Source organism: Girardinichthys multiradiatus, chromosome 11, assembly GCF_021462225.1.
Source record: "Girardinichthys multiradiatus isolate DD_20200921_A chromosome 11, DD_fGirMul_XY1, whole genome shotgun sequence".
Taxonomy (NCBI): Eukaryota; Metazoa; Chordata; class Actinopteri; order Cyprinodontiformes; family Goodeidae; genus Girardinichthys; species Girardinichthys multiradiatus.
In genome coordinates this window covers 36,592,067-36,604,868 of record NC_061804.1, presented here as the reverse complement: position 1 = coordinate 36,604,868, position 12,802 = coordinate 36,592,067, and the positions used below count along the sequence as shown (strand labels likewise).

Sequence of the window (12,802 nt, the reverse complement as noted above, 5' to 3'; positions counted from 1 at the left end):
TTCTTGATTTCCACACAGAATATTTTGTTGACATTTCATTAAAGCTGCTAAATTTCCTTTTGGTTAAATAACATTTGAATATATGGTTTAAAAGCAAATGATTACATTAGCTTGTCATTTGTATTACTGAAACAAATACATGCCCAAAACTAAACATGCAAATAAATTTGCAGTTTGCAAAGTGTTTAGGGACTTTTAACAAGCTGTTGCACTTGCGTGATTGACAGGAAGCATCCACCCTCCAATGTAAGCAGAAACAGTTAAAAGGATTATAAAACCCTTCAGGAGTGCAATTCAGCACAGACAGTGGCCAAAGTTATTGGTTGTTCCCCGTCAACATTTGATCACTCACTAAGCAAAAATGTGATAAACTGAAGCATATTCACAAGATTCTTAAAGAAAAGCCAAATAAAACAGTAATTAAGACCTAAACAGACGGGGTCAAGAAAGACCTTTAAGCAGGAGCATTTACCTGTGTGGGAATTTAACAACTGATAACAATATAACAACAGGAAATAAAAAAACAGAAACTCAAAAACACCTGACACAGGAGGATCATGACAGTCTGTTGTGTTCCTTTGCCTTCATAATGCTTTGTTTGCTTGTTTACTGATGTTTATCGATGCTGTAACAAACCTCTGAAGCCTTCACAAAACAGCTGGATTTGTCAGGGTTGAAAGACTTTAGGCACTTCATGATTCAATTTGTTTCTAATTTAGAAGGCTATGATGTATTTATAAATCTATTAAAACATCATGGCAACCCCTGTGTAAATAATGAAGACCCTAAGATCTAGTTAAAATGAGAATAAATAATATTTAAACAAAAACACAATTCTGTCCAACATGCTTAGACAAAAATGCTTGTGGACCTCTTCAGCTTCCAAACTAACAAACAGCTGACATAAATAAATAGAGAGTGCAAGATCGTTCACTTTATCAGTAACTAAAACAAATTTTTTTTAGAAATCAGCCATTCTTCAGCTTTAGTTTTTTGCAGCTAATGCATGTTTGCACCCATGTGACTTTCATTTTCTGCTCTCGTTTGACCCATGCAACACTATAGTTGCCATGCATCAGGAAATGAGCAGTTTTAGATGGCATAGCTGCTCTTGCATCAGGTGTTAAAGTGACCATACCTGCTTTCGGTGATTTTGTGACATTGTTTCGGTTTAGTTGAAGAGTGTAGGGACCACCGAGTCCTGAGCCCTCCCTAGCCTGAAAGCCCTGGTTCTCAAAGACAGTCGATAGTCGCAAATCTGTCCCAGTAAAAGTTACAATGAGCCTCCATCCATGTTCTATACCCGCTTCTTCCTTGCAGGGTCGTGAGGGGCTGGTACCTATCTCCAGCTATCTATGAGCAAGAGGTGGAGTGTGTACTGGGGTCATCATAGGGCAACACAATGACACACAGGATAACCATGCACAAACCCATTCATGCCTAAGGGCAGTTTAGAGAGACCAATTAAGCTAACAGCGATGTTTTTGGACTGTGGGAGAAAGCTGGAGTACCTGGAGAGAACACAGATGCACGGAGAGAACATGCAAGCTCCGTGCAGATAGACTGTTGGTCTATCTGCACCAGGACCCAGGACCTTCTTGCTGCAAAGCAACAATGCTACCAACTGTCCCACCATGCAGCCTTACAATGAATGTTTTCCATGTTATTAGGGAACTTTTATAATGCCCTCTAGTTGATGGTCCCAGGTATGATTAGGTTTTATTCTTCCTCCTCTAGGTGGAAACGTAAATTACTTTCTAATGTTCATTGTGTTTTAGAACACTTTAGCTTAATTTTACACAGCCTGCATATGCTATGGTTGTTGTCCGACTCATTTTCCCTTTGGTGCTGAGCGTGCTGGCCATAAACATGTGGCTTGTGTGTTCACCATAAACTGTACAAGTGCCACAATAATGCACTTCCAAGATCCCACTTTGCATTCCTAGGTTAAAAAACTAACATTGGGATGATTAAAATTGGAATTTGTTCATCAATTCAGAGTTGTTAATGTGTGCAACTCAATGCATCCAAACAAAAGATTTTAAACCCCGCCCCTTGTATGTATGCTGAGATGAAATAAACAAATGTGGACTCTATTTATTGGTGATATCTGAAGGCAATTGGTTACACTGGATATTCTTTAAGGCATTAGAGTAAAGGAGCTAAATACAAGTGGACGCCACACTTTTCAGATTTATAATTGAACAAAATGTTGAGATATTCTCCATCTTATTCTCCACTTCACAGTTTTGTGCTATTTTGTGTTCATCCATTAAATAGATCACCAATAAAATATCATAGGTTTGTGGTTGGAACCTGACAAATTGTGAAAATGTTGTATGAATACTTTCTCAAGGCACAGTACCTCGTGAGCTCCAAAAGGTTAAGTGCCAATGCTAGCTAGCTTACAAATCGGACAAACGTTTTCTTATGTCTATGAAAGTGTAATTAATTCTATTTACAGAATGATTCCATAAAATGACTTGCACACTTTATAGATAAAATATTCTTGACAGTTCCAGTTTACAAATGGAAGCATCCAAAAATAAAGGAGTCTTTTGCTCACCTTTTAGTCACTATATGTTGAAGTGGACATCAATGTCTTCTTTAAAACATTTTCTGTGAGGCATAAAGAGAGCAATGTACAGCAGGTAAATTAAAACATAACGTTTTTTTCAGTAAGTATATTTTAAACATTTCCCTTGATGTGAAATTCACACCAGATGAGTAATCAACACTTACAAACAAATAAAAAAAAACAAGCCCATAAATTCAGTTATGTGTAGTCAAGTGGAATAGTACTGAGAACATATATTAAATGCAAGTATAAAAATAAACCAACTACAAACTGTCAGTTTTAAGGAAGCATTGAAAACTTTCCTTCTACTATGTGCAAATTAATATATATATAAAAAAAAATTGAAGTTGCAAAACATTGTAATGGAGTTTTGACGAAAATTCAGAATGAAAGACTCACCTTCACCGCCTCCACCTTCCAGTAACTCTTCGGTGCGTCTCCCGGCCTTCCAATCAGCATCCTGTCCGTCTGATTCTCCATCCAATCACCTTCCGACGCCTTGCTTTTAAAGGAGCTTCTACCGTGTTCATCTTCGCTTGTCAGCTGAGCTCATCCCTCCTCCACCCCACCTCCACCATCTTCCTTCACATCTACTCCTGGCTTCCTCGCTCCCTGGCCGCCAATCCACCACCAGTGTCGGATCAGGGGGAAGACATATTTAAATCTAAGCCTTACAAATGATCATCTTAGCTCATGTCATTCTCAACATTCATGTCTTCCTCCCAGGTCAGAGCGCCAAAGAAATAACCATGTAATTTCTCATCATTAAAACTTTTCTAATTGCCATCCCTCTCTTTGTGAGTCTTTTTAGATTGAAATGATAATGGTATCAGCTTTACTTCTAAAGTTCTGATTTTTCCAGTGAGCATCGATGGAACTGTTATCTAGAAGCGCAAACAACATAATTTGACCATAAAGAAGAATTAGACTATTGAAGACTGTTTACAGTTGTGTTAAAGGTTTGCTGCATAAGATTAGGACAAGCCAGTAAAAAAATGGAAGAATAAAATATGGTCAAATGTGGCTAAAGCTGAACTGTTTCGATGTCATTGCATACACTGTGAATAGAGGAATAAAAGCTCTGCACATCACCCCTAAAACAAGGCGCCACAAGTGACGTTTGCAGGTGGGAATATGATGGTGTGGGCTGTGATGTGATGAAATGAAATGTAAAGAGACATTTTTTATAAGAATCTGAAGATGAAGCAGGTGTGAATTTCCAAGCAAGACAATCATCCCAAACACATTTCCAAGGAAACTCTTAATTGGTTTCCGATACAGAAAGTTGAACTGCTGTAATGACACAGTCAATCACTTGACTTGCATCCATCTGAACATCCATGGAAAGAATTGAAACTCTGGGTGTATGGAAAGGACCCCCAGAACCTTCGAGATTTAAACACAAATGCGTGAAAGAACAAGTCAAAATGACACATGAGCAATGCATGTAAGTAGTTTCTGAAGTTTTCATCACCAAGAAAATTCTTTTCCACAACATGTTTAATAAATTCATGTAAGTGTGTATTTCATACTTCTTCCATGAGTCATTTTTCTTTTACCAATAACTTTATTTGTGTTCTAATTTGTTTAGATCTTTTTGTGTATGTTGATTGATTGTTGATTGATTTGTATAGTTGATTGATTGGGTTGTTGTCGACATAAGTTATAAATGTTATTTCAGTGACCCTGTTGATATATTTATACCCACTGTAAGTAAAGCAGTGCTGCATCCTGATGTGTAAAAATGAATCTTCCAATTTCCGGCTTTCCGATGAAGCAAAACACTTTTAAGTTGTGCATAGTGTTACTGTTATGTTGCAACCTCAGTCCACCGACCCTAAAACTAAATATAATCAAACTATGTCATGCAATAAGTACTCCTAGCTATATATAGTAGGTGGCCTAATGTTTTAAAAGTTAAATCTGCAGGAATGCATTTGCCCATGAGATGGCTCAGCATGCCATGGCATTAACACATGTTTGGAAAGTTACAGCAGACATAATTCAGAGCTGCATCTGCATTATGTGTCACTGAAAGGAGTGCATTTTAGAGCCTGCAGCTCCTGACGTTTGTACTGTTAGTTGCACTAAGCTGCGCCGTATAGGTCCGTGTTGTGTGTATACAGGATGTAGGGTTTTATTTATTTATTTATTTTTTGTTTAAAAAGTGTATGTGTGTGGTTTTTTTGTGCATGTAAGGTCCTCATGGTTTTACACACCGTGGTCTCCCTCCACTCTCTACTGGAGCTAAAAGCCCCGAAACAGAACGGTAATTGCCCAATTAGGGCCCTCGCTCTGTGGGCCGCAGAGCACTATGCGCCTCCACATGCTCACAGAGTCAGATAATTGAGCTGAAAGCAAATGAACGGATGGCAGACAAACAAGCTACTAGAAAATAATTACTTGGAGTGTTTCTTTTCAGTACCTGTACAGCGAATTTCATTATTGTCAATAGCCTCTAAAGCTGCTCGAAACGGTGGTATTTGTCATTTTCATAGAGACTTGATAATGACATTAATTTGTCTTAATGGGTTGGTTCTATTGTTAAAAATAGTAAAATGAGCAGAAATTGTCTTTCCTCAGCAGGTAGAGAGGACTTCACCACATTCCCGTCAGGCATGAGGAGATAATTTGGTGTGCTTGTCAAATTTCCAATAATTTGTTATATGGAACATGAGTAATGCTAATACCATTAATGTCCATTTTCCTCTAAATTCATTACTGCCCTTTTTCCCTTTTATGTTTTTAATGCCTATGCCATTTTTTTCTCTCCTTCAAGAGGTTATTCCAGGACTGGTAATAAACATGCACATTTAGCCCTTTGGCTCATGCATACGCAGGAAAACAGAAATAAACACATCATTTAAAAACCTGTAAGACATGCCTGTCATCAATCCTCCTGATGTGTGTGTTAGACATTATGCATTACTCAGACAGGTTATGTTTGAAATAGTCACAATATTGGCTTTAAATTATCAACTGACAAATATGCAACAAAAATCTATTTTGCATTCATATTTTTCAGCACTCTGACAACCCAGGATACATTTTATACACTCACAAATAGGAATCTGATCCTAATGTTACAGTACATATATTTACCCCATCTGTAAATCTGAGTGAATAGAATTAAAACTATTTTAAGTCATTAAATAATTCATTTTAATTTTTAAATAAAAATCCCATGTTGAATATTGTTCATACCCTTCTCAATAATCTGTGAAAAATCTTTTTTGGTATTACAGGAACCAAACCTTTCGTACAGTTGCTGCCCACCTTTTGACGAATAATGTTGGGCTTAACTTTACATGAATTTTATCTTAACCTAAGATTGTTTTACCATGAAAATAAATAGCATATTTATGGGTATTTTTAATCAATTCCCAAATTAATTCCACTTTTATGAATTTATTTGAAAGAAATCTCTCATCCTAAAAAAATAGTATATCTGTTTTAGATGATAAAATCTGTTTATTGTCTAGTCTGAAATTGTAAAATCATCTTACAAATCATGCCCCAAATTATTTGAGTCTGGGAACTATTTCTGACTAAAATAATATTAATCCTTCAACATCATCATAAAAAACCGCAAGTGTTTTTGTAACTTTTTTTTCTCTGCTTATTTGATAAAGATTTTATTAGAAATTGTAAAATGGTTGCATTAAGGGTTAAGAAATAATTTAAACATTTAAGTGTGGAAATATGAAGGGAAGAATAATAAGGCAACAAATAAAAAGAAAAGTTGTACAAAGTAAAAAGTATGTCCCTGTGAATAAATATAGAAACATAGAAAAAATGAGAGAACACTAGAATTTGGTAAAGTTTCTTCAATAATTTAAATAAAATACCTAAAAAGGTAAAGGAGTTTGGATCCTGATTGGTAGAATAGGGGCAGATATCAGATGAAAAGCAAAAAAAATCTTAGAAAAAAAGAGAATATTGTGGAGGAAAAATTAGTAGCCTATGTTCACACTTTTAAAGGATGTTCTAAGAATATTCTCATGAACTTCAGAACGTCCTGAAAAAATATATTTTGATAAAAGAAATGTTTTACTTGGTTTATTTTTTATATGTTATTACCTTAATTTAAAACATATGTACATCTCATTTGTATTGTGGAAAAATCCCATTGATCCTCTGTTAACATTTAAATATACAAAAGTGTTTGGGGTGATCAGAAACTACTTAGTGAACTAACATGTCACTGTCCATCAAATGATGACACCAGGATGCCTCAGTCCTCAGAGATCTGCCCTCAAATGTCAAAATGTAAAAGCTTTTCAACAGCCTGCAGAGGGTGCTGGTCAATGATACCCCAAAGTAGCTTTTAGCTTTAGACAAATTGTACAGCTTCCACACTCTGAAGTTTAGTGATTGAGCAGAATAAAACCTACCTACCTACCTACCTACCTACCTACCTACCTACCTACCTACCTACCTACCTACCTACCTACCTACCTACCTACCTGCCTGCCTGCCTGCCTGCCTGCCTACCTACGTACCAACTTTCCTTCCTTTATTTTTTCCTGGTCCCATATTTAAATCTATGTCATAAGTTCATTTAAAGCATATACAGTATATTCATTTTGAAATTAATATAATGGACTGGGAATTGTGGAAATTCGGGTCAGGAGAAGTTTTAAATGCTACAATTTTAGTAGTCTGCTTAGAGTTTGGGTGATACAGTTAAAGTTGAGGTGAGTGGACCTTATAGAAAGATGAAAAGTTAAAACCAGTTAAATATAAAACATAGTTTTTACAGTGTTCTTATCTAATGCATTGGTCTAGCAGAACACAGATTTAGGCATCAGATGCACTAATCCAGATATTTTTCCACAGATCTTTTTGCTGTTTACAAAAAAAACATCTATGCTTTGTAGGGAGGTGGTGACAATGTGAACATTGAGCAGACCCAGGGCATAGCTAAAAAAAACTGCAAGGACTGCACTCACCGGCCACTTTATTAGGTACACCTGTCCAACTGCTCGTTAATGCCAATTTCTAATCAGCCGATCACATGGCAGCAACTTAATGCATTTAGGCATGTAGACATGGTCAAGACAATCTGCTGCAGTTCAAAACGAGCATCAGAATGGGGAAGAAGGGTGATTTAAGTAACTTTGAACGTGGCATGGTTGTTGGTGCCAGACGGGCTGGTCTGAGTATTACAAAAACTGCTGATCTACTGGGATTTTCCCGCACTACCATCTTTAGGTTTTGTAGAGAATGGACCAAAAAAGAGAAAATATCCAGTGAGCGGCAGTTCTGTGGGCGCAAATGCCTTGTTGATGCCAGAGGTCAGAGGAGAATGGCCAGACTGGTTCGAACTGATAGAAAGGCAACAGTAACTCAAATAACCACTTGTTACAACCAAGGCATGCAGAAGAGCATCTCTAAATGCAAAACTCATCAAACCTTGAGGCAGATGGGCTACAGCAGCAGAAGACCACACCGGGTGCCACTCTTGTCAGCTAAGAACAGGAAACTGACGCTACAATTAACACAGGCTCACCAAAATTGGACAATAGAAGATTGGAAAAACGTTGCCTGATCTGATGAGTCTCAATTTCTGCTGCGACATTCAGATGGTAGGGTCAGAATTTGGCATCAACAACACGAAAGCATGGATCCATCCTGCCTTGTATCAACGGTTCAGGCTGGTGGTGGTGGTGTAATGGTGTGGGGGATATTTTCCTGGCACACTTTGGGCCCCTTAGTACCAATTGAGCATCATGTCAACGACACAGCCTACCTGAGTATTGTTGCTGACCATGTCCATCCCTTTATGACCACAGTGTACCCATCTTCTGATGGTTACTTTCAGCAGGATAACCCACCATGTCATAAAGCACGAATCATCTCAGACTGGTTTCTTGAATATGACAATAAGTTCACTCTACTCAAATGGCCTCCACAGTCACCAGATCTCAATCCAATAGAGAATCTTTGGGATGTGGTGAAACAGGAGATTCACATCATAGATGCAGCCGACAAATCTGCAGCATCTGTGTGATGCTATCATGTCAATATGGACCAAACTCTCTCAAGAATGTTTCCAGGACTTTGTTGAATCTATGCCACGAAGGATTAAGGAAGTTCTGAAATGCAATTATCAACCTTTCTCTACTTCTAACTGGCCACCTGGCATGAAGTTAAGATAAAACTGATATATCACTTCTATGGGCCTCCTCCTGATGCGTGGGACCCTGAGCAACTGCTTAGTTTGCTTATGCCTTGCCCGGTTTTGCTCCGCAGTGACTTGTACTTTAATATCCTCATATGTGCTGCATAGACTTTCAGCAACCATGAACTAAAAAAAGTATATGGTAGACAGTTTTTCAGCCCCATGGCAAAATAAATAGTAAGTCTGGTCTAGCATAATGCTGTTTTGGTATGTAACCAGTTAATTTCATTATTGTATTCATTGCTACTTTAAGACCTTTGGTCTCTAATAGTATCTATTTTAACCAATCTGTGATTCTCTTCATATCCACGATCATCTGTAGTAATAATTTAATTATGAAACCATTTAAATGTATCCTTTAAAAACCAAACCATTGCAGATAGTCAATGCAACTGCCATTCACATTGCTGCGTCCGCCCATAATACTGAAATAAAACGTGTTAATGTGCATCTAAGTGCTACTTCAGTCTGTATTTAGCTGTACATGACTCCTTTAATATTGTGTGGAATGCCATAAAGTGCTTTAAGTGCCAAAGGATCATTTGTTTGACTTGACTGGACTGATGATTCATTTGTGGGGCCTGAAATCCTTTTGGAGATTCTTGTGTAACACTCTGTTGAATAATACTTTTTAAATATAGCCACTTTTGCTACACTTGTGGCCACAGATGGAAAACTGTGAGTGTGAGGTATCTTGGGATGTTACACATCAACAAGGCAAAGGGTTTGCAAAGAGTACAGAAATCAGGTACTACAAGTAGAAATTACAGTGTGGGAGTGTCTTGCAAATCAGTTAATGTCTATACTTTGTGTTTTACAGTTGTCTTTTATATACCACTCTCAAGCTGTGCTAAATAGGAATAATATTGTTCTGCTTGACAGTGTCTTTGTAATATACAGGTCCTTCTCAAAATATTATCATATTGTGATAAAGTTCATTATTTTCCATAATGTCATGATGAAAATTTAACATTCATATATTTTAGATTCATTGCACACTAACTGAAATATTTCAGGTCTTTGATTGTCTTAATACGGATGATTTTGGCATACAGCTCATGAAAACCCAAAATTCCTATCTCACATAATTAGCATATCATTAAAAGGGTCTCTAAACGAGCTATGAACCTAATCATCTGAATCAACAAGTTAACTCTAAACACCTGCAAAAGATTCCTGAGGCCTTTAAAACTCCCAGCCTGGTTCATCACTCAAAACCCCAATCATGGGTAAGACTGCCGACCTGACTGCTGTCCAGAAGGCCAGTATTGACACCCTCAAGCAAGAGGGTAAGACACAGAAAGAAATTTCTGAACGAATAGGCTGTTCCCAGAGTGCTGTATCAAGGCACCTCAGTTGGAAGTCTGTGGGAAGGAAAAAGTGTGGCAGAAAACGCTGCACAACGAGAAGAGGTGACCGGACCCTGAGGAAGATTGTGGAGAAGGGCCGATTCCAGACCTTGGGGGACCTGCGGAAGCAGTGGACTGAGTCTGGAGTAGAAACATCCAGAGCCACCGTGCACAGACGTGTGCAGGAAATGGGCTACAGGTGCCGCATTCCCCAGGTCAAGCCACTTTTGAACCAGAAACAGCGGCAGAAGCGCCTGACCTGGGCTACAGAGAAGCAGCACTGGACTGTTGCTCAGTGGTCCAAAGTACTTTTTTCGGATGAAAGCAAATTCTGCATGTCATTTGGAAATCAAGGTGCCAGAGTCTGGAGGAAGACTGGGGAAAAGGAAATGCCAAAATGCCAGAAGTCCAGTGTCAAGTACCCACAATCAGTGATGGTCTGGGGTGCCGTGTCAGCTGCTGGTGTTGGTCCACTGTGTTTTATCAAGGGCAGGGTCAATGCAGCTAGCTATCAGGAGATTTTGGAGCACTTCATGCTTCCATCTGCTGAAAAGCTTTATGGAGATGAAGATTTCATTTTTCAGCACGACCTGGCACCTGCTCACAGTGCTAAAACCACTGGTAAATGGTTTACTGACCATGGTATCACTGTGCTCAATTGGCCTGCCAACTCTCCTGACCTGAACCCCATAGAGAATCTGTGGGATATTGTGAAGAGAACGTTGAGAGACTCAAGACCCAACACTCTGGATGAGCTAAAGGCCGCTATTGAAGCATCCTGGGCCTCCATAAGACCTCAGCAGTGCCACAGGCTTATTGCCTCCATGCCACGCCGCATTGAAGCAGTCATTTCTGCAAAAGGATTCCCGACCACGTATTGAGTGCATAACTGTACATGATTATTTGAAGGTTGACGGTTTTTGTATTAAAAACACTTTTCTTTTATTGGTCGGATGAAATATGCTAATTTTGTGAGGTAGGAATTTTGGGTTTTCATGAGCTGTATGCCAAAATCATCCGTATTAAGACAATAAAAGACCTGAAATATTTTAGTTAGTGTGCAATGAATCTAAAATATATGAATGTTAAATTTTCATCATGACATTATGGAAAATAATGAACTTTATCACAATATGATAATATTTTGAGAAGGACCTGTGTGACTGTAAAAACTGATCTGAAATCTTTAGGACTCTCTATCCTATTTTTATCCTCATTAACTGAATGCAGCATTAAATCCTCTAAACTGACTTCACCCACATCTCAACCTCTCTACTTCCTTCAAAGACATGTTACAGCTAACTGCTACAGTTGTCTTATGAGCAAACAGCAACTGTCTGTTGCTATCACTGTGGGCAAGAATCTTGTGCTGGCAGATCTCATCCTTTGAAACATAAGAATCACCTGCAGGGAATTGAAAAGGTAAATGTTTAAACTGCTACCCCCTAAGAAATGATAGTACAGAGAACTTTATAATTCTTGCCACACCTGGTAGATGGATGAAACGCCTTAAATTCTTGCCAGTAGTACAGCTCTTGGTCTTCTCTTGTTGCATTTCACAATGTTGAATCAATAAAGAGAGAGTGAGGTTTGACTATTTCCTCTCTCATACACTCTGCTCTTCGCCTCACCCAATATGCTCTCTTTAGGATTCAGTTCTGGGGACTGAGATTCACATGGAGGAAGGTTGATTTTGTGTCCACTGAACCATTTCTTTGTTGGCCATATGTTTTTGATCATTATCCTGTTGAAAGACACAATGATTACCCATTTTCAGTTTACAGCCAGGGGTCACTAGATGTTTATATAAATATCCTGATATTTCAGATTTCATGACCCCATGGACTATGACAGGCTTCTCAGGACCTTTGAGAGAGAAATAAGCCTACGGCTTTTTCAGGTCCTTCATCACACTTAATAGTGGAGATGAGGTGCTTTTCACATATTCATATTGTTGTTTCACATGGAGTATTTCTTACTAAAAAGCTCAATCTTATTATCATCTAACTACAGTATATCAATCAGTTCCAGTTCAAGTTCAAGTAGCATTTAGTAAACTCCACACATTTTCCTGCAAACTTCCCAAACAATTGGTTAGGTTGTCGATTGCATGTAATGGATGTTATGAAGACTTGAAAACTCCAAGATGCCACTCTTTGCTGCGGTTCTCTAACAGTGAGTTATGCAGATTTTTTGTATCTTGCTTGCCATCCTCCTCCCTGTCCATGGCAGCCAAATAAATGTGGGCCTGCTTATAGCCTGGATTCTCACTGTTCTGGCTGTTATAGCTGTTTCTAAAACATTTTTTTTTTCTAAAGGTTTAGATTAGATTATTTTTTGACTGGAATGTCTCCTTGTCTTTACTATTTAAATACAGGCTGAAAGAAAGGCCCCTTGTGTCATTTCATATTTATACTACAGGCAAACGAAAGTTATGGATTACGAATTAAAATGTCCAACATACTAAATTATAAATTCAGTTACATGTATTCTATAGATAATGTTGGGGGTGCCAATAAGTGTGATTTTATTAAAACAGTTATTTATTGATTTGAGATTTTTCTCAAATAAATGTCCTAAAATTAAAGTTTTTTTTTTCTGAGATTGTGTTATTGCAAAAAAGATGAAGTATGTTTTTTTTACTCTTGTACCAGGAGTAGCAATAATTGAAGAGGGCACTGTTCTATAATT

At 38.0% G+C, this 12,802-nt stretch overlaps 1 protein-coding gene across 1 annotated transcript in view; it reads right to left on the bottom strand.

The window, feature by feature from the left end:
• wasf3a (WASP family member 3a) overlaps positions 1–3,028 on the bottom strand; it is a 44,003-nt gene extending 40,975 nt beyond the window's left edge. The window contains exons 1-2 of the mRNA XM_047378497.1: positions 2,978–3,028; positions 2,567–2,619 (exon numbers count right to left, since the gene is read on the bottom strand). The gene's annotated coding sequence lies outside the window, so the exon portion shown is untranslated. The remainder of the gene's footprint in view (positions 1–2,566; positions 2,620–2,977) is intronic.
• Between the last annotated feature and the right edge of the window lie 9,774 nt (positions 3,029–12,802).